Below are 23728 nucleotides of genomic sequence, written 5' to 3' on the forward strand. Positions count from 1 at the left end.
ACATGGCTTCCCTGAACATGTTTTTCTTTTTTCCTTCTCTTTATCTCTTTTATGGACATTGACCAAAAGTCATTTTTATGTATACTAGCCAAAAGCATGCTTTCCCTGGCACTTTTAACTTTCCCACTCTTTCTCCATCCTCTATAGCTATTTTAAGAAGCATGATTTTCTCTCCATTTTCCTTCTTCCTGCCAGGAGCAGGTATTTTCTTACCTGCCATAGTATTTTCCTTCCATGTTCTAATACAATTATTTTTAAGCTTCTTTTCAAGTCAATTTCTAAATTCTTTTATCAACAATACTAAGAACCAAAGGGAACCTCATTTCCCCAGGTAGCACTGGTATCTCTAGCACCCTGATGTATCTATGAGTGCTGAGCCCTTAACTTCATGGTCTCACAAAATGGCTTCTCAGGGTTTCCTTACAGGAACTCTGATTCTACTAAACAATGCATGGCTTCAGCCACTTTCTATATTCCTTGATGAAATCACTAAGGTCTCCCAACTCTTTCATTCTGCATACCTACAGAGTTACTACAGATGGTTTCAATATTTGATGCCTGCTTCATGGGCCAAGGTGGAAAAGCACTGTCTAAGTAACTACTTATCAACAGAGTACTCTGGAATCTATATATCTTTTCAAACACTCACTCTCTTTTCAAATTAAATGGCATGTTAGGATAGAGTAACTCTTGCCTTCAAGCACCTTTCTTATTGTTCCAACACAAAGTCCTAAACTTCTCCTTAATGGCTTCAACTCTTTTAATGATTGCCAACACTTTTTCACACCATGTTTCCCTCAGGTTTAATCAGGATCACACTCTTTCCTAGATGTATTACACACCTTTCAAAGCTCCAATCCTTGTTCTTACTCCCTGCAAATCCAAATGAATGTAAAGACCAATGTCCTGTAACCAATGGAATGCTATGCTATCATAAGCTTCCTATGACAATTAATTCATTATTTTGTGCATAATACTAGATCCAAACCTACTTCATTAGACTTCTGGATGAATCAAAAGAGATAAAATGTAAAACGGCTAAGATACTCTGCTGCTTAGTTTTAACTAATAATGTGACATATTTTAGAATCAGCTTAGAAGGAAGTCTTAATGAGAAACTATCTGGATCAGATTGATCTGTGGGCATGTCAGTGGGGGATTATCTTGACTGTTAAGTGATATAAGAAGACTGGGCCCATTGAGGGTGGTACCATTCCTTAGGAAGGGGGTCTTGAACAGTACAAACGGGAAGAAACTAATTTTAAACAATGCAGGCAAGCAAGCTAGCTAAGATTAATTTATTCTCTCCTTGCTCTTGACTATGAATGTGATATGACTGAGTACCTGATATGTCTATCATGAATTGGAGACTATAATTTGGAACTATAAGCCAAATAAACCTTTCCTCCCTGTGTTGCTTTTTATTCCCAGAGAATGTCACAGAGACAGAAATGAAGCTAGGTCAACAGTTTTAAGAGGAAAATTTGTCATGATGCCTGTGATCACTGGAACAAGAAGGTCCCTATAGGTGCATGTATTTGAATGTTTAGTCACCAGAGTGTTACTATTTGAGAAGGACTAAGAGGTTAAAAGGTTTGGTTTTGTTGGTGTAGGTATGGCCTTATTGGAGGAAGAGTGTAACTGGGGTGGATATTGAAGTTTCAAAAACACATACCTGGTCCATCCCCGACATTTTTCTCTCTTCTCCCCCTCCTTTGCCCTACTTTCCTGACTCCCTGATCAGGATATAGCTCTCAGCTATAGATCTAGCACATGTCTGCATATCATGATGATAATGGACTGGACATCCAAAACTATAACCTAATTAAATTTCTTTTGTAACAGTCGCCTTAGTCATGGTGTCTATTCATAGCAATCAAACAGTATAGAGAATGCTTAAGGACTTAAGATCCTAAATGAAAAATATTTGAAGTCAAATCTATTTTCAGAATTTTGCTCTGATACTTTGAATAAGTTAGGCATTTTTTTTTACAGCCTCGAGATACAAATTAGAAATAAAACCTACATTAATGGTTGAAGAGACAATCTGGTAAAGTATTTAAGGTTTACACCTGCTTGACATTGAGTATGTATTCCATAAACATTAGTCATTATTAGTGAATATTTTTGGTCCTTCCTTTAAGGATAATATTCCATTGACTTCAATCACTTCTATAGGGAAAGTAAAGGGCTGTGGATTTACTCAACTTTACTCTATAGAATCTAATTCTAGTAAATTCTTTATGAATTGCTGAATAACTATGATGATATGATCTTACTCCTAGAATATTTCCTGAATTATTTAATTATTATATTGTGGTCTTTTGTTGGCAATCATTTCAAATTTATTTCAATAACTTTATAAAATTTTGAGAATTAATTTTAAAATTAGGGGTAATTTCACAAATTTCTATACATAATGATACCAAATAAAATCCAAAATATCCAAATTTTAGAGTTAATTTAAGATAACATATATATTAAAAGGATGAACATCTCTACATTAAAAAAAATAGGTCATATTTCAGTGGGGGGAACAGAAATTGAAGGACAAATTTTCCAAACAGAAAAATATATGTTACAACATATATTATTTATACAAAGACATCATTAAACAATATTAATAAGGTATTTACAAAATAGAGGCTTTAAAATATTGAGGGTTTGAGTTTTCTTCATTTAATCTTCTTAATGCATTACTTCAACCCCTGTAACAAATGTGGTTCTAGTGAACTATAGTTGAAAGCTTCTCAATTTAGTCATAAATACTGTAAGCAAGTAGTTGTATGCCTTCTTTTTCTTTCATCTGGTAATTACTGTGTTTCTGGAGGGTAATATCTATGTCTGGGCTGACTTCCAGGTTAGCAATATTAAGAGATATGTACAAAGGCATAATCAGTCAACCTTACAGGATAGGTCACAGAAATTGGGCTATGGAACAAGTAGGCCATGTTCCTCTTCTTTATTAAAACTATTGAATATGAGAAAATACTTCTTTCTTGTATTTTTGATGGCAAGGACCACCTTTTGACTTCAATAGAAAGTGACTGAAACAATGCTTCCAAGTCATCAACAACAGTAACTATATCAATAAGAGCCATAGACTTTTCTTTTTTCCCCCAATCTGCTTTTATACCATATTAATTACATGAAAGTATTAAGATAAGTTCTAGTTTGAGGAACTACCAATACAGTAGATAAAATTAGTCAAGGTATAAGCAAGACATAAATAAAAATTGTCAAAGAACAAGCAAGGCAATAAACAAAGTCCCATGATCGCTCCTGAAACCACTCTTTCTAAGGGCTTATCAGGATGACCAAAATATCTGAGCCTACTTTCCTGTCCTAACACAAAGTCATTTTCATGCCTGAAGCCTACTCCTTTGTTCTAGCCTAAGATTTACATTCCTTCTTGAAATTATAGAGTTGCCACATGAAACATAGGCCAACAGTAAGGTTAGATCCAAGCTGTATTTATGGTCCTTCAGTTAGTCCATCAATTACAGAAAGTACTTCCTTTCTCCATCTCTTTACTGTGCATTCTTTCAAGGTACCACTTGTTTTTCCAACTCCACACTAACCAAACCTTATATAGGCATGACCTAGAGATTTGAAAAATTCAACTACCACTGCTTGTGTACCATTTATATTAGAAATATCACAAAGCATAAAGGGAATAGCTTCTCATAATTTAGATTTAGAAGGTCCGATCAAATTGTTTTCAGACAGTCAGTCCAACTGAGATTTCTCAGCAACTGATGCAACTTGTTAGAGACCAAAAGACTTGGCTATCTTCTCTACCTTCAACAAGGTATCCAGGCCACCATCTTCACAGCTATACAGAATTATGATTTTTTTAAGCAAGATGTATAAAATTTCTGACTCTTTGCCTAAGAACCTGCATTGAATGCCACCCCAGTGTTTTGCAAAAGGAAACAATTGGAATTGAAATTAACACAGAAATGTATGTCTAATGGCTACTGTGCTACAGATAACAAGACACTTGGGTAGGTACCTAGCAAGATATGATTTTGGAATAAGAGTGGGTAGTGACACAGCCAACATTGGATGGAGCTTGGGGACTCCTATGGAAGAATAGGGGGAAAGATAGCAGGCCTGAAGGGGAATAGGAACTCCACAGGAAGATCAACATAGTGAACTAACCTGGACCATTTGTCCTCTCAGAGACTGAACCAGGAACGAAAGATGGGCTAGACCTAGGCCTCCCTGATCATATGTAGCAGATGTGGAGGTTGACCTTCATGTGAGTCCTGAAGACTTGGAATGGAAACTGTCCCAAAAGCTGTTGCCTGTCCATGAGGTATGTTCTAGCTGGATTGCCTTGTTTGGCCTCAGTGGGAGAAAATGCACCTAGCCTCACAGAGACATGATATGTCTGAGTGGAAGGCTACCCAAGGGGTTGGGCAGCAGATCAGAGGAAAGGGGGAGCAGGGAGGGAGAATAGGGAAGGATTGCAGGAGGGAGATGACTGGAAGGGGACAGTAAGAGGGATGTAAAATGAATAAATATTTTTAAAAAGATAAAAAGAGTAGGTAGTGATGGAGGAAGATCTCCAAAAAGAGCCTTCTGGAAGGATGTTAGGGAATCAGGGACATGTATATATCCTCTGTTTCCTTCATGGTTTGTTAGACAACCATCTGTTCCTACCATATCCACAAAACCTCTGTCTCTGTCACCTTGTCATCACCTTCAATATTTGTTAACATTTTCCCTGGTCATAACCACAATCCATGCTCATAACCCAGAGAAGCAGCCAGTCATATGCTGTGGTTTCTCTTGAGTCCAGAGAACAGTACTTACTACAAAGTGAGATCACCATTCATAGAACCATAGGGGCTCCTGCACTTAGCCCACGATGCCCAGGCACCAGCATGTGGTAGACCAAAAGCAGCCATATGTCATGTCAATTTTTACCCAGGATTAGTCACAGAAAGTCAGAACTATAATTTGTTAAAAATTTAACTTTAATTTCTTTTTCTTTAGGTTAAGATGTATATTTAGAATTGGGAAATGTGCACATGTATGCATTTGTATTGTGCTCAAGTCCCTTCCCCCCATCACCCATCAATCACTGATTATGAAAATGCTCTACACTCTGGATCTTAGGGAGGCTTTTCTTTTTCTTTTTTCTTTATCACTTTCTTTTTTCTTTTCTTTCTTTGTTCTTTTTTATGTTGTTGTTGTTGTTGTTGTTGTTGTTGTTGTTGTTTTGAGATAGAGTTCCTCTATGTCGTCCTTGCTGTCCTAGAATTCACTCTATAGACCAGGCTGGCCTTAAACTTACAAATTCACCTGTCTTTACCCCAAAGTACAGGTATTAAAGTCAAGCACTACTACGCCCATCATCTAGAGTCGTTCTCTTAATTGAGGATCTCTCCTTTTAAATAACTCTTGCTTGTGTTAAATTGACATAATGTAGCTAGTTTAGTGAGTGTGTGATTAAAGACACATGGTATAGCCTCAGAGATTGGAGCACTGAGGCATAGCAATTTTTTAAAAAGAAAGAGGGGTTTGGAGAAATGGCTCATAAAATAAAGTGCTTGTTGCACAAGAACCTGAATTTGGATCTCAGGCACCTAAAAACTAGGTGTAGCAGGGTCCTGGGGGCTGCCTGGCCAGTCAATCTAGCTGAACTAGTGAGCTCCTAGTTCAGTGAAAGGCCTTATCTTGAAAAGTAAGGTAAGAGATGGAGGGAGACATCATCAGAATTATGATGATGATACATGAATGCATACATGAATATACTACATACATAAAATGAAAGAGGTACTGCTTTTTGGGAAATAAAACACTTGAAAATGACCTCTTTCATACTGGTTTGGAACTGAGACTCTCTCTCTGGATTTCTCAGTCCATTTAGACCCCTGCTAAGAATGCTGCAGAGAATCCTTGGTTGAAACAGCTTGTGGAGCTTGACTCCCTGAATTTCCTAAGCATAAGATGAGATTCTAGTATATACTTTAACCACTTTTGTCAATTCCACATTTGTTTTTCTAAGCAGCAAATTGGTAAGTAGATTGTCTCAGCCTTCCTCAGACAATTCTGGTTGCACCAAAGAGACCAGGAAATGAGAATTAGTGATGGGTCCATGGATGACGGAGAACTTGCATTAAACACCACAAGAAGATCTCCACAGTGCAAAGCATATTAGTATGCAACAGGAGGGCATACCATATTTCTATTGTACAGAAGCACTGAAGCATATGTAACAGATTCTAGCAGTAATAAAATGATCTTGGCTTCAGGCAGACTTGACATGTCTTCTGTGGATATGGTATAAATATTTTTCTTAATTCATGACCAATACTCATGCTTTTACAATATCTCATGAAGTTCACTGTCATACTATAGAAACTTAAAAATTTGACATTGAGAGTGTTATCATTTTAAATCCTAAATTAATTCCAAATTCAAAAAGAAGAAAAGAATCCTAAGTGAAATACCCTTGTTGTTCCATCACTGATGCTTTGTCATTGTTTAGTTAAAATTGGGGATAATTCCAAACTTCTAAATTATAAAACATGTTCATAGCAATGAGGAATGGGTAACAGTTTAGAAAAATTTCAAGTTTTTTTTACAGCTAATCATCTCTTAGGACAAGATATTCCATTGACTTAATGGGAATTTTGAACAAAGTATTCCCATTGTTCCTCCAATGTATCTTTGACAGTCAAAACTTGATGGGTACCTGCTATCTGTAGGAATGTGTGCATATGTATTCTTTTTGCTGATCTTATATTGTAAAGAAAATGTAAATTCTCATGAATTCATCCAGTAGATCCTCATCTGTGAGAATGTCTGTCCTAACTTTAGATTCCGTTATATAACTAGATTACCAAGGGGCAATCAAGTCACTCCTTTTCTGTTACAAAATTTCATTTACTAGGCCATTTGATAAGAAATATGATTTTTCTTAAGTATAATATTAATCTAAAAAAATTTTAATTGGACTATGAATCTGAAGTTGATAAGTGACTCATTCTACTATTTCTTTGGTCCTCTCCATGTCTAGACCTGATGGCATAGCCACTCCATGTGGTTACTCTAGAAAGGGACTCAGACTCAGTAAAGATATTGGACCCCAGCCCCCTTCACCTCCAGACCCACACACCATGGATACTTCACAAGTTCATAGCAGAAAGGATCTGATAAAGGATGCATTTCCACCATGGACTATGACCACACTGCCTCTATATCTGCATATCACAACCACTTTACAGGATCCCTGGAGAACTGGAAAGCACTTCTGCTTCTTTCAATATCCCCAGCCACCTATCTCAGCTCTCCTAGCACAATCAAGACTTCTACAAGCTTCCCTGCCCACCACCCCATCCAGGAACTGTGGTCCAGTCAGCCAAAATCTCACATCAAAAAGCAACTAACATCCTAATTCCACATAACTAACTCTCATTGCAAATAAATAAGTGAGAAAATAAAACAAAGCATCATGTACCCTCTCCCCCAAATCACCAACAGTTATGTTCCCCAAGACACAGGACCTAGAATCTAAAAAGAACAATTGTAAACATGTTCAATGAATTCAAGGCTCCCCAAAAGAACATGAATAAACACTTGAATTACATTACTGAATACAAAAATTAAATAATTAAAGGCCAAGTAAATATATAGCTGAATCTAATAATAAGGGTAATTCAGGACATGAATGTCAAATTAATAAAGAGATAGAAACAGTAGAGTGTTGGGTTGATGTGTGGGTCCTGGAAGAGTTGTTGGGTTAAAGTGTGTTCTGTGACTGTCCCGCCACGGGGCTAGGGCCATTCGTGGAGACAGAGGCACTGGAAATTCGGTGCCAAGAATGAAGTGGCAGGCCCTGTCCGAAGGGGGAGAAAGGGAGAGAGACTCTGGTTGTGTCCTGCGGGCGTGAGTCTCTCTTGGCTTGCTTGGGTTGGTGGTCACCATAGCTGGGAACGCAGAGAGGTCTTCTGTGGGTGATTAGCTGGCTGTTCTGTAGGTGAAAACCTTTTCCATTGTTCCCCATAGCTGATTCTGATGAAAGAGAAATGGTCCTTGGTTTTAAGATGTTTATTGTCATGGCAAAAATAGATAATAAACTATACCCCCGTTTTCTTAGGGCAGGCCTGAGGTTAAATACCTTTTACAGGGAGGGGGGTCTGGGAAGGAATAGTTAATTGGCTTTGCCCCTCTGGCCTTTAGGTACCTCATTAATATGGAGATATGTCTTGAGGTTACACCTATAGTTATACTCTCTACCTGTGGAGGAGCTAGTAGGGACATTGCCCTATGTGACTAAAGGACACAAATCTATGAAGGGCTGAGGCCTAGTGTCAGGAGCCTGGAGTCTGGGAGTGTGGCAAATGCCTACTATCCCTTGAGGGGACCCTGCGCGGTCACCTGCTAGGTCACCAGAGTTTCAAACCTAACTCAACCAGAAATCAGGCTGCCTTTCACCATCCTACAAAGAGAACCAAACTGAGATGAAGTAGAAGGTGAAAACCTCAATAAGTATAATCCAAAACTTAGAGGACATTCTCACCAACAGAATGGATCATAGAGAAGACAGAGTATGAAGACCAGAAGACAGGGACAAGAGCTGCCTCACTTAATTAAATTAAATAATAAATTACAAAAAAGTTATAAATAGGATATGTGGGGCAACTCAGAAAAAGCAAATATCCAATTTATTAACGTACACTTAGGAGAATTCCATGCCAAAGACATAGCTAATATTTTCAACAAAAGCACAATTGAAATTTTCTTGAATTTAGAGAAATCATCCAGATAAAAGAGGCCCTCAAACATAATATAGACAGCACAACAAAAGAAATTTCTTTTAATGTGTTATAGGTAAAGCATTAAGAGAACAGACTAAAGAAAGGGATGTTGAAAGCTACAAGAGAGAAGAGTCAATTCCCATGTAAAGACAGAGTCCTCAGAATAATAGCTGGTTATGCAGTGGAAACTTTTAGAGCCAGAATGTCTTGGAAAAACATGCTTCAAATTCTTAAACATCATTGTTTTTACCCAGACTACTGTATTCAACAAAACTATCAATTAAGATATCAGGTAGCAGTCAAAGAAAGTAGTTGGGAACAGATAATAGAGATTAGGGATAAAATTAACTCAAATATAAGAAACAACAAAAAATACAAGTAATCAGGGAAACAACATTGACAAATCCTTGGACAGATTTAGACGAAAAGAGAAGACAAAATTAATAAAAATTACAGATAAAAGGTAGACATAATTAGAGATGAAAAGAGACATTACAGCAGGTATCAGTGAAACTTAGAAAACCTCAAGTACTATTTGGAAGATAAGCTTAAAGAATCACATGATCAACCCAAATAAAACAAATAATCAATATGGATATATAATCATTAATTAGATTGAAGGAATAATAAAATGTCTCCCAACTTAAAAAAGTTCCAGTACCAAATTCTGAATTTAGTAGAATTCAGAATTCTACCAAAGCTTCAAAAAGGAATTAACATCAATACTTCTCAAAATATTCCATAAAATAACAAAAAAGTAATGCATTCAAACTCTATTGGGAAGTAATATCACCTAGATATCTAAATCAGATCAAGACACACATACACACAAAAATTAAAGACCAACCTCATTGCCAATCATAAATGACAAACTTCTCAATGAAACACTGGCAAACCAATTCAGGTTCACATCACAAAGATCATCATGATCCAAGTAGCTTTTCTTTATAGAAGCAGAAATGGTTCCACACTTATAAATAAATAAATAAATAAATAAATAAATAAATAAATGTAATACCCCACATAAATGGGCTCAAAGACAGAAATTATCTCAATAGACACAGAAAAGACCTTGATAAAATCCAAAAATCCATTCATTATCAAAGCTATCAAATGGCTAGCATACTTCAAAATAACAGAGGCTATATACTACAAATCTACAGCTCTTTTCATTCTAATGATCATCATGAAGAAAACCTCAAGGCATTCCAACTAAGATCAGAACCAAGACAAGGATCCCCACAATTTCCATCCCTAAGTAAAAACAAAGGGGATGATAAAAAGAAGGAAAGATGTCAAGGTATCCCTACTTACAATGAAAAAGGTGTCCAGTACCTTTTGTTATCAGGGAAATTCAAATTAAACTACTCGAATATTCCATTTCACAAGCCAACAAATACTACTGTGGTTGGGAGGGGTGCTAAGAGAAGACACTGTTGCTGTGAGTATGAGGTTGTACAGCCACTTTGGGAATGAATGTGGAGGTTTCTCAAAATCTGACCCAGCTATACCACTTCTGAACATTTGACAAAATGACTTTACATCATACTGCAAAGTTACTTGCCTTTTCCATGTTTGTTGCTCCTTCATTTACAATAGCTAAAAAAATAGAAACATTAAAAGATGCATGTGGTGTGGAAACTTCTAGGTTCTTTGGAATATTAGTTATATCAAATGATGTTTTGCTGGAGCACACAGGCAAAAGGATGTCTTGCTAAAACAAATACATGAACGTAAGTTTGCCTGAAGCAGGCACAGCTGAAAGAATGTCTTGCTAAAACAAATATGTGAAAGGATGCTTGATGAAGGAGTATAACTATGACCCTGAAAACAGTGAGAGATGAGCACTGGACATTTGTTAGACCCTGGGTTATTGAAAAAAAACTGAGGAATTAAGCCAACCAATATACTATAAGGATGTGCTGACATTAAAATGGTATTAGTATTAAGAATGGCAATAGTATTAAGATGGGGACATGGAAAATAGAATCAAGAGATACATGAGTAATGAAAATGTAGTACTGGTATATTTACACAAAAAATTATTTATCCATTTGGAAAAATGAAATCATAAAATCTTCTTCGTTTTGCATTGGGGATGCTCAATCTACAGTTAAGTTACATTTTATTAATGTTACTATACACAATTCCCAATTTTGGATGTGGGGAACCTTTGTAGGTCTTGGTCCTGGAGCCTCTTCAAACAATACACATTTTTGTTAGTTCTCATCATTGTCCCTCAAAGGTTGAGGATAAAATCGTGGTTTTAAAGAACCAAATATCCCAGTTGCAAGATTTAAAGAAAACAACCTTCAAGTAGGGTGGACACATCCTCCTTGTTGGCTTGCTCCCAAAGCACCTAAAGAGATTTTTCTGGGTGTGTAACTCTCGTTTTCTCTCCCTTTTCACTTCTGACTTAATTTGACCTGTAGGGACCTCTGGGAGCAGAGGGTTATTTGAAAGAAATCGCCACCTCAAGGACAGTCCTGTCACTTGGATTGGACAAATATAGTTTTTGAGTCAGGACCTAGGTGATCCTGATTCTCAACAGTGCTTGCTCCTGAACTCCACCTTGGGGCAACACATCACATCCCACCTTCAAAATGATGACAGCGACATTAGTATCTGTCACGTAGGGAAGTGGGTCCAAATGTACATAAGTGAACATAATAAGAAATATGCTCAGAATTTTTATTATTCAATCACTTGTATTATTCTTTTCAACTTTCTGTGGCATTTTACAGAAACTACATCTTGGGGGTGGTTGTAGTTTGACCCTCAGGACCTCAGACAAGCTTCCATATTCCACTGAGACCGTTTCTCCCACAGAAATGGAAAGCAGCATCTCTCACTGAGGAGGACCTAGGAAGGAGTAGGGAGTTTATGTCCTCTCTGCAGTATAGTGGCTGCTCTAGAAAACTCATCCAGTCTCCCGACTATTCAACAGTGGGAAAGTATTATCTATGTACAGTTCAATTCATCAGATAACTATTATTAATTTTTCTGAAAGTGAAACATGCTGCTATGAACATATTCTTCATGGTGAATCATGTGCAGAAATGTCTAGTAAAAGTCAAGAAGAATCAAAGAAGAACAAACAATGTTCAAAAATACTCAGATAGGCTGGTGTCAAGAATGTCTGGAACTGGGTGTGACTTTAGAATTTAGGGTTTTGCCTTTTGTTTTTGTTTCTAGATTTTGAAGTATTTGCCTGCAGACTGAGATATTCAACTGTTTTGTATACACCATACACTAATAGCCCAAAGGCAATGTTCTGAAGGATTTTTTCTGAACCTGAATTTTGACTGACCATTGGGTGGGAACTCTCATGGAAGTTCCCACTTGCACACCATGCTTGTACTGGATGCTTTATATTTTTGACCATTTTGTCTTCCTATTTTTGCATTAGGGATGCTAATCTACTGTAAATTCCATTTTATAAATCTTTTTTGTGATGACATTATGATGATATCTTTATGTTCTTATATATGTGGATGTATATGTTTATGTGTGTGTGGGGGACTGTGTGTGCATGTGTATGTTGTGGAGTCCAGAGGCTAGTATCAGGTGTCATTGCTTGCATTTGTTCACTATTCTGACTCCCAAGCTCTGACTCTTGCTTTGAGACCATGTTTCCTTGTTTGGAAATTTCTTGTAGACAAGAAATAGTTGTATCTCCAGAACATTCATCTATGTCTGTTAATTGGCAAATTAAAGCCATTTGCATTCATTATTGAAATGGAGAAGGATTTGCTATCATTTATCATTTTGTTGCTTATTGTTCTGGTGGATTGGTTTATTGGTAGTTCCTTTCTTCTCCTGTAGTGCTAGATATTTGATGGTTTGCTCTGTTAGTGATTCTTTCCATAGTTTTTTATCTGATGCTCTTATAAGTTTATTTTGTCTTATGTGTTTTTTTGTGTGAAGTGTTTTTCCCGAATAGTATGCATTTATGAATTTTTTGAAATATTAACTAATTCTCATGAATTCCCTTAACTGTAGCCTGCCTTAAACTAATTATTTCTCCATCCAGATAACTTTGCTAGATAATCTTAATTTCCTGCTCTTTATTTTCAAGACTTGAAATTTACCATTCCATGCTTTCATAGCTTTTAAGGATGCTGATGATAGATCTGATGCTATTCTGATATTTCCACCTTGCATGGTTAGTTGGCATATTTTATTTACAACTTTCAGCAGTCCTATTTATTTTGTATTTTAATTTTATAGTTTTATCAACATATATTTATTATAAATAATAAGTGCCTTTATTATGACATTTTCATGCATGTATAATGCATCTTTCTAATTTTACTCTTGTAAGCTTTCTTGTCCTCCATTCACATTCATTCCTTTCCTTTTTTCAATCAGTACCTCTGATCTTCTCTCCCTCCCTCCCTCCCTCCCTCCCTCCCTCCCTCTCTCCCTCCCTCCCTCCCTCCCTCTCTCCCTCTCTCTCACTTCCTCCATCCCTCCATCTATCCTCTCTCTCTCTCTCTCTATCTATCTATCTCTCTCTCTGTCTCTTTCTTTCTTTCTTTCTTTCTTTCTTTCTTTCTTTCTTTCTTTCTTTCTTTCTTTCTTTCTTTCTTTCTTTCTTTTGACCCATTGAGTTTAGTCAAGATTTTTACAGAAGCACTGGGAGTGGTTATTTTATGAGAGCGTGGGCACCTTGCCAGCCAGTGTCTATAACCACTAAAGAAAATGCCACTACCTTTTCTAAAGACAACTATATTCATATCCTCACAGAGGTATGGAGCCTAATGGTCCCTGCTCTGCTGTATGACAGAATATTGATGGACTCGATCTTGTGTATATTTTGTGCTGATAATTAGACTTGCTGACATATCAAGATTGAAACAGCTCTATGTGCTTCCAAAAAAGATTCCCAAATATTTCTTTGTTCTGTTCCATAGCTACTTTCTCTGTGTTGATATATTCCACTCAGAGGGAAGCTTTTTAAGACTCAGAATGTTCTAAAGAGATATGAAGCTTTCAGTTTTTCAAAATAGATTATTAAAACTTAGAAAGTAAGTAATTCAGAAGGTTAAGAAGTCTCTGAAACAGACAAGATTCACTAGCCCAATTCTTCCCTTCCCAAAGCTTACGTAATCACTAAAGCTTACTCACACACAATTTTATACAGACTAAGCTGCCAGAAAGAGACTTTGATCAGTTGGAAGAATTGGAGTACTTTCCAATCTGTAAAGCTTCATGCAAACCGTGTGGTCTGTCCCAGATAGCCAGCTTCCAAGAACTGTCAACTTCAGGTGATACAGCTGAGTGACTCTTGGTCATTTATGTTTTGTAAATAACCCCTCATCCATACTCCTATAACCACAGTAAAAGTTATTTTCACCAATTTGGTTCAGCAGGTTGGACTCTTGTAATAGCCATACTTTGGTGTGTTATTATCTTCCCATCTAGAGTGATAGATATTTTTGACTCCTCAGGAATAGTATCATATGGATCCATCCTTTTGGTCTTGCATTCTTTCTGTCCTCCTTTGTGCTGACTCCTAAATGTTGGATGAGGAGATATAGCTTTCTGGTTTAGAGGTCAACTTTCAACAGTCAGTTATTTTCAGAATGTTGATCAGTTATGGTTCTCTGCAGAACTGCTATCTACCACAAAAATAAGCTTTTCTGACTAAAATAGACAGCAGCACTGATCCAGACATCTCTTTTTGCTTCATATTTTGACATATTGGATATTATATGTCAAGGACAAGTCTTCTCTGTTGGTGTCTGAGGTGATAACTGCTTCCTGTTGGCGCCTGGGGTTTCAACTCCCTCCATGTTTGGATATCTACTTCTTTCTCTAATTTTGGAAATTTTTTGATTATATATCGCTGAATAGGTTGGTCTTGTCTCAGCTACTTTTTCAACCCCATGGATAGTTAGGTCTGGCCTATTGAACACTTCCTAGTTTCTTGGGTGTTTGGATTGTATTCATTGATTATATAACTGTTGTTTATTTATGTCTATATTGTCTCAATCTTGACTTCCATTCTTGAGGTTGATCTTTCTACTTAGCCTTGCCTGTTTATGACACTTTATAGTACTTTTTATTGATTGACTGATTCCTTCATTTCCAAAACTTCTCTTTAGCATCTAACTATCTTTGCTGAATTTTCCTCCATCATCTTAAATTTTTTTTCAAGTCCTTGATTCTTTTATACACCAGGGTTAATTTCATTTGTTTTGAATCAATTCCATAGCAACATTCTTGTCAATGTCTTGAATTAAATTATTTTATATTTATTGATGTCATCTCTTGGATCATTGATCCTTTTGATTATATGACTCAGAAGTCTTCTTCTGACTTTTCAACTATCTGTCCATCTTTGTTTTCCTATATTGACAACTTATCAGCTTGTGGAGGCTTTGTACTGACATAATTTTTCATGTTAAAGGTGCTTCTTTGTTGTATTTTTGGTATATTATGGACTTGTACATCCTCTAGTTTGTAATTTTCCCTCTTTTCCCATTTTTTTATTGTTTTATGTGAGTCCTGTCAATGAGGGATCATCATTTGCCATATCATCAAGAAGAAAGTCAACTGCTGTAGCAACTGTGATGGTTTGACAGAATTTCCAGTGTTAGCTGTATCAGAGGTTATCATGTTCTTAGCCTGTGTACCTTACAATATTTGGAGATCAGGATACTAGGTATAGAGATATATTTTCAGTCACCGATTCTTCCTGGTTTGCAAAACCCTGTTTCTTCTGTTCCTTAGGTATAACCAATGCGATATTGTACCAAGTTCTGTTCAGTGATTCATATAATTCCTTCCTGCTATGGGCGGATTTGGGAACTAGTGAGAATCTCCTAGTATCAGATTCCCTTGTCATATTCCTGTTGTTATCTATACAATCTGTGCAGCTTGGAACCTGTTCAGATTTTACACTCACTGCATTCAACCTGCATCCTTGCCAGATATCAGAAGGATCTCTTGGTATGTAGGGAAATAGTTTGACTTGTAGGGACTTCTCAAAGTTGGAACATCTGGAGCATTGGCCATAGATTTCTGAGTTCCTCTGCTTTGGTGAGGTTCCCAGGAGCTGAGCTCAGCTTCTGCCAAACTTTGAGCTCCTCTTACTGTCCAATAAGTCAGATCAGGTCTTGGAATCTCACCATCAGGTTGCATGCTCTTCTTGCACGACAACTAGAGCAGGATTATGAGTGTTGGAAAAGGAGAACCGTTTCAGATTTCTGTACATTTCATCTAATGTTTGCTGCTAAACAATTTCCTTTTCATTGATTAGGTTCAACCTCTGATTTGGATTTCCCGTAGTCCAAGCTGTCTGTCTCTCCATGATTTTGGTCATGCTGGGTGCTTGAGTCTTTCATGGCACTTTTTGATGAGATTCAGCTTTGAACATCACTAATGTGTCTTACTCGGTCACCTAGCTTCTTTGCAAGGAAAAAATTCTATGTAATCTTGTTCCAGCTTTCTCTTATTTATATATTTGAAAGTTTTAATCTTAACTTCATTCTACTTAACTTACTGGTCTCAAAGATATTGTTCCTGATCTGTCTTCTTCCTGGGTATTATATATGGTTTCTTAATATTGATAAATAGCACAAAATTCAATACCAAGTGTAAACGTTGTCCCTATGGGAATTAAAATTCTTTTTTTTTCAACCATCTTGTCTTTTGCTACTGTTATGCCATTGTAAAAGGTGGAGACAACGTTCCCATTTGTATAATTATAGTTATTAAAAAACATTATAAGACTTTTATTTCTCTTTGTAGCTTCATTTCAGAAGTTGTTTTGACATGCAGGTCCTGCCAACATTACTAAGTCTTGTTTGGAAAAGTAAGTATATAGTAATGTGGGTGTCTCCATTTGCTTGCAAATTATCTGTTAGGCACAATAAAAAGAAGACAATAGCAATCCCTGAGGGAGCAGAGCGTCATTTTCCTTATCAGAAAGTTTGATAGAGATTCTGAGAAGTCAGATACAATGTCACATATGGATACTACCCATGCAGAATGAAGTAAAAGCGCTATGAATTAGAGATTAAAGGAACTGCCTGTGGATGGTAACATACCATCATTCAGAAAAACATTGGCCCTGACATTAAACTGGAGAATGGAAACTGAGAAGTATTGTCTAATTTTGATAACCACAATTGGTGCTCATCTCCTAGAAATGTTTTGATTAGTGCCCTGAGTCACATTCTTGTATTATGCTGAGCAGAGCTGGGATTGGAGACCCTTGGTAGCTCTCTAAGATGGACACAGAGTTAGTTCCCTACTGTTGTGGATTTTTGTTTATATTTTCTGTTCCCTCAAGAGGAGTGTTCTGAAGAGAAGTAGATCACATACTCAGGTAATGTCAGGTGAAATCTTAATTGGTCAAATAAGGCTAGAGCCTGTGATTGGGCAGTGGAAAGTTTGAGATAAAGGAGAGAAGGGAAGAGAAAAAAAAGTGAGACTGAAGGCCGAGGGAGAAGAAGATGGAGGAAGAAGAGGTGGAAGATGGAGCAGACTCACATGGTCTAGAGGCGATGAAAGTAGCTAGGGATTTCAAAGATGGGCAATAGAGTAGTGTAGTGGTTTATTTGTCCAATGTAAGTGTGTAGCTTGTAATTATGTTACTGAGTTGTGTGTTTTTTGTAGGGTCATTTGGGGTTGGAGATTTACCATTATAAATGTGGCTGGTATCCAAAGTGAATTCTCCAGGATTTTCAGTCCTCAAATTTCACAGTGGGATAGGAAATGTGTTCTGGTTAGAAATTTAAAACATGAGACTTAGAAGAAGACAAATTTTCATTTTCAAAGATGCAGCAGAAGATACTAATATACAAATTTATACAAAGGCCAGATATCCATTCTTTATGTATTATTTAGGTGGGAAGACTCACTGCAAATTTGTATTTTTTTTTTTGAGGTGGAAACAACCACTGTAAATGGCAGTGGACATAAAAAATACAGAAAAAGGAAGGTTTTGCTTTATGCCTCCTTGCCCTCACTCTCATGGGCAAGTATATTTAGAACCTACTTATTGTAGACTACAACATAGAGCAATACAAGCTGAGATACTCAGCTTCATGAAATGACCACCACATTCTTGGCCTTCTTGTTATGAAACAGACTTTGTTGGGCTTCAGGCTCACTCTAATCAACTATCTTTTAATGCTGATTAATTCTATCAGTTCTCTTTTAGAGAGTGAAGACTGGTACAGTTAAATAAATTCAATTCTCTTATGGGGAATTAAAGAAAGTTAAATATTATTACTTAGGTGGAAGTATAGAGACCAGCATGATCATCAATATGTTTGCTACTAACTTATGCAACTAAAGAGTTACTCTCAACATGTCAGACTGTAGATACACACACACACACACACACACACACACACATACACACACACATTTATACTTGTTTCCAATGAATAGTCAATAGAAGAAAAGCTATCTAATATTTATTTTCATAATTTAAAACTCCACATATAAAACCCATTATTATATGTCAGCTACTGTGTAAGGCAATTTGCCTTTATGTTCCTATTTACTACTGTTTGTGGTTCTGGGAGATGAATACTACTATCACTCTATTTCACAGATGATGAAACAAAGTATTAAAATGATTAAGTCACTTGCCCAATCTTCCCTGGAAAACTAATGGCAAGAAGGGTGTGAGTCTGAGTATATCAGTCTAAAAGCTCTAGTTCTTTACCTGTGATGGTAGCAGTAACAGCATTAGTAATTGTGGTGTTTATGGTAAAGTAGCTAGCATACACTGGGCATATGCAAGTATCTGACATTCACCCTACACACAGCTGAACCTGGGACATGCTGAACTGAAGCATAGAGAGAATGGATCTAGAATCTCCTATTGCTACTCAACTGCTAACAGCATCTCTAATGCCCACCAGTCTCAAGGATCCTGTATCTTTCTGTTGAACTATTACCCCTAGCATCCAAGAAGGGATATTTCCATTGGGTACCCAAACTGTGGATATTCCTGAGCTTTTTAGTATTTTCCATAACCTATTTCTGTCAATTCTTCATAATCCTCTCCTAATAATTATGTATGCACCAACCATTCTGTATTCACAGAGCTTTCGCTCTGATCTGACCAGTTCTATCAATTCTAAACATATATGTTTCTCTCATCATTGCTCTACAAACAAAGTGTAACTAGTTAAAATTTTAATAGTGTCAGATACTGAAAATAATCTTTAAATGATTTATAGTATACAAGAATATGCATGTATGTTAAACTTACATAAACTATTCTATAAGAGAGACTTGAGCATTTTCATATATTTATATTTGAGGACGGGATTGAGTCCAATTTTCTATGTGGGGTGACAGTATTAAATTAGGTATTGTAGATATTGGGTTGGTTTGGTTTCCTGACTGAACCATTATAATGTAATGTGATATCTTCAAACAACATATATAAACAGAGACAGTTATTAGCTCACTTTTAGGTTAAACAATACATAGCAGTTAACATGATCTGCTTAAATCTGTTAGTTCTAATTCTTGGTAGTAGTGATATGCTCTATGTCCAATGTTTTTCAAAGTTTGAATATATGATATAGTCTAACTATTCCTTTTTCAAGCCATATATATTTGCAGATGTTACAAATCCCAGATACATCAGAAATTCTCTCCATCATGGAACAGTATTGGCTCAGTAGATAGGAAGCTAAATCCACTGATACATTACGATATGTTGAAATATTCCAGAATTGAAACTAGATCTTATGTATGATCCAATCTCATCCAATATTTTTTTTAATTTATTTTTTTTCAAATCACAATTTTTACTTATTCACACAGGGGTTATAAACACAAAAAGGCAGGACATGGGGAAGGAGATGACACGGGAGTGTGTATGTTCACGGGGAATACAGATATCTTTCAGAACAGGGTATCGGCTGGGTGAAGGTTCAGGGGACAGGTCACTATGACTCTGCCTATGATTCACTTGTCCTTATCTAAGTTGGTATTATCTACCAAGGCTACCTATTTACAAGGTTTATGACTACTCAGGCTGTCTGTTTACATAGCTTATAGCCATCTGCTTCAATGTTTTCCAACAGAGACCCAAGACTTGGTGTTAGTTTACATGTATGGCAGGCCTATTGCTGATTTTAGGCCTATGGCTGGCTGATTTTAGTCCTTCAGTGTATAAGCAGGGCTGCCCCTGACATCTCCTCTCTTCTCTAAGTATAGAAGGGCTGTGGCAATTCTAATCTTGTAAAGACAGGGAGAGAGGCCTGATCTCCAGTAATTGAAGGAGACCTTGTAATGGCTCCAGTCCCCCTGTCGTTGTCCAGTGAGGCATGAGGGCCATACCTATCCCTATGTCTTTTTCCTGGAGAAGGGATACTTTTGACATCAACCCCTATGCAGTCAGGCTTGTCCCTCAGGGAACCCATAGAGATATTTTTAACTTTTATTTATATTCCCTTGCAGTGCTTAGCCTCGCAGCCTAAGGAAGAATTCAGATCGCCTGTCAGAGGGGTTTCCGGGTAGTCCCTGTCTGCTTGGTCTAGGGGCAAAAGTCTCCTCTTTTAGGTTGGGTGGAGATGGGTTTTGGGAACACCCTGGATAGAGTAACAACCTCATCTTGAGTCTCGTGGTCCTCCATAGCTAACTTATGATAATATATCTGAATAGGTTTTGCTACCACATTATTTATCTGTTGTTTCACAAAGTTAGTCAGCATATTTAAGGCCCAGGGACCAAAAGAAGTAAGCAAAAATAACCCAATTAATGGTCCCAAGATGTGAGGAAGTAGGGTTGACAACCATGGAGAGGCTGAAAAACAATTCTTGTACCAACACTGATCTTTCTCTTTCTCTCTCTGTCTTTTCTCAGGGCCTTCTCTGACCTTTTTCATGCTCTCTTTAACCCTCCCTGTCTTATCTATGTAAAGGCAACATTCTTCTTTAAGGACTGTACACAGTCAAGAGCTGTACACAGCCTTTTCTATTGTAAAAGATTAAATCAAGTCCAATAAATTCCTTTTCAATTTTTGGAGGTCTCTTCAGACAGCGAAACGAGGGATTTCTTCAGATTAGTGATTCAATCTCTAGCTGTTTGATGTTCTTGTCAATGGCCTGTTGAAGGTCTGAGTAGTATAAGTTTCGAGGCCAGCATCTGTATTAGAACTTTTAACAGCAGACATCATGGGTGATTCATTTTTACCTGGAAAGGAAAAGGAAGGGAATTCTCAGGGAGATTTCTCTTCCCTGGATGTAAATTTTTATTCACCTTATTTATGGTTAGGCCTGGCTTTGTGGGGGTATCTATTTATTTTATTAATCTTTTTGGTAGCTGGTTAGCTGTGCCTTCTGTGGTATCAAACAGGCATCTCAATCCTCGGCCCCATAAGAGAACTTCGTCTGGTCCATTCCCTTTAAGGGTAAGAGGATCCTTCCACATGTCTGTGGCATAGTTTTTATTGGTCTTGGTGATGCCAGAGGCAGTCAGCAGCAGATTTGCCATGAGCTTTCAGTTTTAGAGAGTTAAAAGTGAACAAGGCATTATGGAGAGTATTTCAGGGGGGCTTCTTCGGGGGAGGGGCTACCATTCCCCCTCTTTTGTTTTTAAAGCCAATTTTTCAGAGTTCTTGTAAAATCAGGGCAGAAGCGCCACGGCCCCTCTTTCCACACTCAGAGAGTCATGAAGACACTATTTAGAGAAGTATAATTCTATATTAATAATCTCTTTTATGAAAAGACTGTTATAGCGTAGCCAATAAGTTATCAGACTATATAATATATCGATTAATAATAGCTTCTTCTACTTTTTGTCAGATTACTACTCTTTTGTCATTAATTGTTGAGGGAAATTAAGATTTACATCTCTCTTGAGAATATTACACAGAGACTTAAATTCTTTTATGGAGAGCTTAAAATAAGATCTTAGCCAATTAGCATCTCCTAGAAACTTTTGAAAATAATTTGAAATAAGTAAACTCTCTCTCTCTCTTTTTTTTTTCTAGACCCTTTATCTATAGAGGTGGAGACATGAGTCTCTCCCTTTGTGCTCTCAGGCTGGAGGTTTAGACTTTGGGAGCTCTGGCTGAATCTTTTGATACTCCTTCTAAAAAGGACCAAAGTACCCACACCTTGATCTTCCTTCTTCTTTTTGAGTTTCATGTGATCTATGCGTTGTGTCTTAGGTATTGTGAGCTTTTGAGCTAATATTCACTTATCAGTGAGTGCATACCATGTATGTTCTTTTGAGATTCGGTCACCTCACTCAGGATAGTATTTTCCAGCTCCATCCATTTGCCTAAAAATTTCATAAACTCATTGTTTTTAATAGCTGAGTAGTACTCCATTGTATAAATGTACCACATTTTCTGCATCCATTCTTCTGTTGAAGGACATCTGGGTTCTTTCCAACTTCTGGCTATTATAAATAAGGCTGATATGAACACGGTGGAGCATGTGTCCCTGTATTATTTTGAAACATCTTTTGGGTATATGCCCAGGAGTGGTATAGCTGGGTCCTCAGGTAACACTATGTTCAATTTTCTGAGGTACTGCCATACTGCTTTCTATAGTGGTTGTACCAGATTACAATCCCATCAACAGTGGAGGAGTGTTCCTCTTTCTCCACATCCTTGCCAACGTCTACTGTCACCTACTGTGTTTTTGATCTTAGCCATTCTGACTGGTGTGAGGTGGAATCTCAGTGTTGTTTTCATTTGCATTTCCTTGATGACTAGGGATGCTGAACACTTCTTTAGGTGCTTCTCAACCATTTGAGATTCCTCAGTTGAGAATTCTTTGTTCAGGTCTGTGCTCCATTTTTTAATAGAGTTCTTTGATTGTCTAGAGTCTAACTTCTTCATTTCATCGTATACCTTGGATATTAGCCCTTTATCAGATGTAGGATTGGTAAAGATCTTTTCCCAATCTGTTGGTTGCTGCTTTGTCCTATTGACTGTGTCCTTTGCTTTGCAAAACTTTGCAGTTTTATGAGGTCCCATTTGTCAAATCTTGGTCTTAGAGCACAAGCCATTGGTTTTCTGTTCAGGAACTCTTCTCCTGTGCCTATGTGTTCAAGGCTTTTCCCCAATTTATCTTCTATTTAGTTTCAGTGTAGCTGGTTTTATGTGAAGGTCCTTGATCCACTTGGAATTGAGCTTTGTACAAGGAGATAAGTATGGATAAATTTGCATTTTTCTACATGCTGACCTCCAGTTGAACCAGCACCATTTGTTGAAAATGCTGTCTTTTTTCCACTGGATGGTTTTAGCTCCTTTGTCAAAGATCAAGTGACCATAGGTATGGGGGTTCATTTCTTGGTCTTCTATTGTATTCCATTGATCCTCTGCTCCAATACCATGCAGTTTTTATCACTATTGTTTTGTAGTACAGCTTGAGGTCAGGGATGGTGATTCCCCCAGAAATTCTTTTATTGTTGAGAGTAGTTTTCGCTATCCTGGGTTTTTTATTATTCCAAATGAATTTGAGGATTGTTCTTTCTATCTCTGTGAAGAATTGACTGGGAATTTTGATGGGGATTGCATTACATCTGTAGATTGCTCTCACCAAGATGGCCATTTTTACTGTATTAATCCTTCCAATCCATGAGCATGGGAGATTATTCCATCTTCTGAGATCTTCTTCTATTTCTTTCTTCAGGGACTTGAAGTTCTTGTTATACAGGTCTTTCACTTGCTTGGTTAGATTCACAGTAAAGTTTATATTATCTGTGACTATTGTCAAGGGTGTCATTTCCATAATTTCTTTCTCAGCCAGTTTATCTTTTGAGTAGAGGAAGGCTACTGGTTTGCTTGAGTTAATTTTATATCCAGACACTTTGCTAAAGTTGTTTATCAGGTTTAGGAGTTCTCTGGTGGAAGTTTGGGGTCACTTAAGTATACTATCATATCATCTGCAAATAGTGAGATTTTGAGTTCTTCCTTTCCAATTTGTATCCCTTTGACCTCCTTGTGTTGCCTAATT

This window comes from Grammomys surdaster, unplaced genomic scaffold (genome assembly GCF_004785775.1).
Source record: "Grammomys surdaster isolate TR1022 unplaced genomic scaffold, NIH_TR_1.0 64, whole genome shotgun sequence".
NCBI classification, from domain to species: Eukaryota; Metazoa; Chordata; class Mammalia; order Rodentia; family Muridae; genus Grammomys; species Grammomys surdaster.